Here is a 5,272-nt window from a genome sequence, read left to right as displayed (position 1 = left end):
GGTTGAGGGGTATATAAAGAGGGGGGAGCTCGGCTTGGAGGAGGGGGCAAGCTCCGGCGGGGTCGGACTCCCGTGTCCTCCATGGACACGGCGGCGGCGCTCTCCCGTGCGGAGGAAGGAGAGGGCGACGGGGTGGGCCGGCGGCCTGGGCTCGGCCCAGCGGGCGCGCGCGTTTTTTTTTTAAATGTTCCGCTGAAAATAATTCGTAGAAAAATAAATAAAAGTCAGAAAAATATAAAATAAATTTTCCCCGTCTAGTTAGAAAATCTAGAATAGGGTGAACATTTTTTTAACACAAAATAAATATTTTGAAAACATGCAATATTTTTAATGCAATAAAAATTGCAAATAAAAGCCAAATAAATTCCAATAAATGATTTTAACATTTTTCCTCCAGTATTTCAATTGTTTTGGAGAAGTCATATTTTCTCCTCTTGTTCATTTTTAAAATTGAAATATTTTTCTGGAGAGAAAATAATTAAAACCAAAATCCTCGTCTTATTATTTGATGAAAATCAAATATGAAAATTTGAGAAAATCCCCAACTCTCTCCGAGGGTCCTTGAGTTGCTTAGGATTTATCGAGGATTTGTCAAAATGCAATAAAACATGATATGCAATGATGATCTATGTATAACATACCAAATTGAAAATTTGGGATGTTACAAACCTACCCCCCCTTAAGATGAATCTCGCCCTCGAGATTCAGGTTGGCTAGAAAACAGGTGGGAGTGGTCCTTCCGTAGATCTTCCTCTCGCTCCCAGGTGGCTTCATCCTCCGTGTGGTGACTCCACTGGACTTTGCAAAACTTGATAACCTTACTGCGGGTAACTCGGCTGGCATACTCAAGAATCTTAACTGGTTTCTCCTCATAGGTCAAATCACTTTCCAGCTGAATCGCTTCCAGTGGCACAGTATCTCTCAGCGGTATCTCAGCCATCTCTGCGTGGCACTTCTTCAACTGCGAAACGTGAAATACATCATGTACTCCAGACAATCCTTCGGGCAATTCCAGCTTGTAAGCAACCTCTCCCATACGTTCCAACACTCTGTATGGTCCGATAAAACGGGGCACTAACTTTCCCTTAACTCCAAAGCGCTTCACTCCTCGAAGTGGTGATACTCGAAGATATACTCGGTCTCCGACTTCGTGAATTGTCTCTTTTCGTTTTAAAATCAGCATAACTCTTCTGCCTGGACTGGGCTACCTTGAGCCTATCGCGAATCAACCTCACTTTCTGTTCAGACTCCTTAATCAAATCTGGTCCAAACAGCTGACGGTCTCCAACTTCGTCCCATAACAACGGTGTTCTACACCTCCTTCCGTACAAGGCTTCGAAAGGGGCCATCTTCAAACTGGTTTGATAACTGTTGTTATAAGAAAACTCCGCATATGGCAAATTGTCGTCCCAACTGGATCCGTAATCTAGTGCACATGCTCTCAACATGTCCTCCAAAATCTGGTTGACTCTCTCGGTCTGTCCATCTGTCTGTGGGTGAAATGCTATACTAAATTCCAGCCTGGTTCCCAATGTTTCATGTAACTGTTTCCAAAACTTCGAGGTAAATTGGGTTCCTCTGTCTGATACAATGGTCCTCGGAACTCCATGCAAACATACGATCCTGGTCATGTATATCTTTGCCAACTTAGCACTGGTGTAAGTGGTCTTCACTGGAATGAAATGAGCCACTTTCGTCAATCGGTCGACTACAACCCATATTGAGTCATAGCCTGAACGAGTCCTGGGTAATCCTGTGATAAAATCCATGCCTATTTTATCCCACTTCCATTCGGGTATCGGCAATGGTTGTAGCAATCCTGCTGGCTTCTGATGCTCTGCCTTCACTCTCTGACATACATCACAAACTGCTACATACTCTGCAATATCCTTCTTCATTCCGGTCCACCAGAAAGTACTTTTCAAATCCAAATACATCTTGGTATTCCCTGGGTGTATCGAGTATGGTGAATCATGGGCTTCTTGCAAAATCAACTTCCTGATCTCCGGATCATTTGGCACATATACGCGGTCCTCAAACCATAAGGTATCGTGCTCATCCTCACGAAATCCCTTGGCTTTTCCTTTGCTCATCTTCTCCTTTATCTCTTCAATCTCCTTGTCTGTCTTCTGAGCTTCTCTGATCCTTTCCATCAAGGTAGACTGAATCTCCAATGTCGCTAAATAGCCTCTTGGGACTATCTCCAAACATAGCTCGCGAAGATCCTCGGCTAACTCCTGAGGTAACTCTCCTGTCATGAGAGTGTTGATATGACTCTTGCGGCTCAACGCGTCTGCTACTACGTTAGCCTTTCCAGGGTGATAATGCAATCTCATATCATAATCTTTAATGAGCTCCAACCATCTCCTCTGTCTGAGATTTAACTCCTTCTGCGTGAAAATGTACTTCAAACTCTTGTGATCCGTGTACACCTCACAATGGTTTCCGATGAGAAAATGTCTCCATGTCTTCAATGCATGCACCACGGCTGCTAATTCCAAATCGTGCGTAGCATAATTCTTCTCATGGGGTTTAAGTTGTCGTGAAGCATATGACACAACTCTTCCTTCCTGCATAAGCACTGCTCCAAGTCCTCGACGAGAAGCGTCGCAGTAAACTTCATAGTCCTTGCGTTGATCTGGCAGAATCAACACTGGTGAGGTAACCAATCGTTTCTTCAACTCTTGGAAACTAGCTTCACATTCCTCAGTCCAATTGAATTTAGTGTCCTTCTTCAATAGCTCAGTCATGGGCTTAGCAATCTTCGAGAAATTCTCGATGAATCTCCGGTAGTATCCTGCAAGTCCAAGAAAACTCCGGATTTCTCCAACTGTCGTGGGTGATTCCCAACTTGTCACTGTGTCGACCTTGGCAGGGTCTACTGCTATTCCTTCTCCAGAAATAACATGTCCAAGGAATCCAACTTCCTTCAGCCAAAATTCACACTTGCTGAACTTGGCATATAACTGATGTTCTCTGAGCTTCTCAAGTACCAATCGTAAATGCTCCTCATGCTCTTCCTCATCCTTGGAAAAGATTAAAATATCATCAATGAACACCACGACAAACTTATCCAGAAACTCCATAAACACTTTGTTCATCAGGTTCATGAAATAGGCAGGTGCGTTAGTCAGTCCAAATGACATAACGGTATACTCATACAATCCATATCTGGTGGTAAAAGCCGTCTTAGGTATATCCTGCTCTCGAATCTTTAACTGATGGTATCCTGATCGTAGATCGATCTTGGAAAATACTTTAGCTCCTTGTAGGCGGTCAAACAAATCATTGATCATCGGCAGTGGGTACTTGTTTTTGATGGTCACTTCATTCAATCCTCGGTAATCAACAACCATCCTCAGCGATCCATCTTTCTTCTCCACTAGAAGTACTGGTGATCCCCAAGGTGACGAACTTGGGCGAATATAGCCTTTATCCAGTAACTCCTTGATCTGTTTCTTAATTTCCTCCAAATCCTTTGCGGGCATCCTGTATGGTCTCTTAGATATTGGCCCTGTGCCTGGCAAAAGTTCAATCAAGAACTCAATGTCTCTATCTGGTGGCATGCCTGGCAACTCTTCTGGAAATACATCCGGATAATCCTTCACCACTGGCACTTCCTCCTGTACAACTCCTGATAAGGAATTCACTTGAGTCCTCTTCGGCATATGCCGGGATACATACTTGATCCTTTTCCCTTCCGGGGTGGTAAGCAAAATCGTCTTGCTGGCACAATCAATGTTTCCTCCATACGACGATAGCCAATCCATTTCCAAAATCACATCCAAACCTTGCGACTCCAAAACTATGAGGTCTGAGGGGAAAACATGCCTTCCAATGGCCAATGGTATCTGAAAACATCCTTGGGTTGCCATATACTCTGCTCCTGGCGAGGTTACTAACATAGGGGTTTTGAGAACTTGGGTGGACATCTTAAACTTATTCACGAATCCCCTTGATATGTATGAATGCGATGCACCAGTATCGAAAAGAACGGTTGCAGTAAATGACTTAACCAAAAACTTACCTATTACTGCATCAGGCTGAGCTTCAACCTCCTCCACGCTCACGTGGTTCACATGCCCTTTGTTGAACGGGTTCGGCTTCTTCCCAGAGCTTCCATTGCCATTTCCATTTTGGGCTTCAGGACAATCAGTTGCATAATGTCCCGTCTTCTGGCACTTGAAACAAGTAATGTGACTTAGATCCCTCTTGGTTGGGGTAGATGGGTTGATGCGGTTCTGTCCGTTGCCTCCTCCATGGGTATGCTGAAACTGTCCTCCCGGTTTCGGGGTAAATCGTGGCTTCTGCTGGGCTCCAGAATTGTACTTCCCTTGTCCATACTTCCTCTTACGATTTTCAATCTGCTGTTGCTTCCCTTCAATCATGAGAGCTCTATCTACCAGCTCCTGGTAGTTGTTAAAGGTTGCTACCATCAACTGCATACTCAGTTCATCATTCAGCCCTTCCAAAAATTTCTCCTGCTTGGCAGCATCTGTAGCAACGTCATCTGGTGCATAACGTGCTAACTTACTGAAATCCTCCACATACTGGCCTACGGTGCGTCCTCCTTGGCGTAGGTTACGAAACTCACGCTTCTTCATAGCCATAGCTCCTGCTGAAACATGAGTTGTACGGAAAGCTTGCTGAAACTGGTCCCATGTGACAATGTCAATAGGGTGCGTGGCTGTATAATTCTCCCACCACGATGCTGCGGGTCCATCAAGTTGATGTGCGGCAAAACGCACTCTTTCCGCATCTGTGCATCCTGCAGTGGTCAACTCCCTTCCAACTTTGCGGAGCCAATCATCTGCAACAATCGGCTCGGTGCTACTGGAAAACACCGGCGGGTTTAGCCTTAAGAAACGGGCTAAGTGATCAACAGGTGGTGGTGGCGGTGGGTTGTTGTTGTTGTTGTTGCCTTGGTTCTGCACTAACACTTGCATCAGGGCATTCTGTTGCTGAATCAACTGGGTGATCTCTGGCGGGAAAACAAATCCGGTGTCGCGTCTCGGAGGCATCTGATAGGTTTAGAAAAGATGAGAGTTAAGAATAGAATGAGAAAAATCCGACGAAAAAGAAAAACGGACGAACGGTTAAAGAACGGACGTTCGTTAACAGAGAAAAACCGTCGAACGCGTTCGTTAAAACGAACGGTTCGGTGAACGCTCGCAAAATAATATAACCGGAAAAAAAACCGATCTAGGGTTTTTTTAAACAAAGGGTTTTTTTAAACAAAAACCGGCGTTGAACGGGGCAGGCAGTACCTCGT

This window comes from Triticum aestivum, chromosome 2D (genome assembly GCF_018294505.1).
Source record: "Triticum aestivum cultivar Chinese Spring chromosome 2D, IWGSC CS RefSeq v2.1, whole genome shotgun sequence".
Lineage (NCBI taxonomy): Eukaryota > Viridiplantae > Streptophyta > Magnoliopsida > Poales > Poaceae > Triticum > Triticum aestivum.
Note: the sequence above shows the minus strand (reverse complement) of the source record.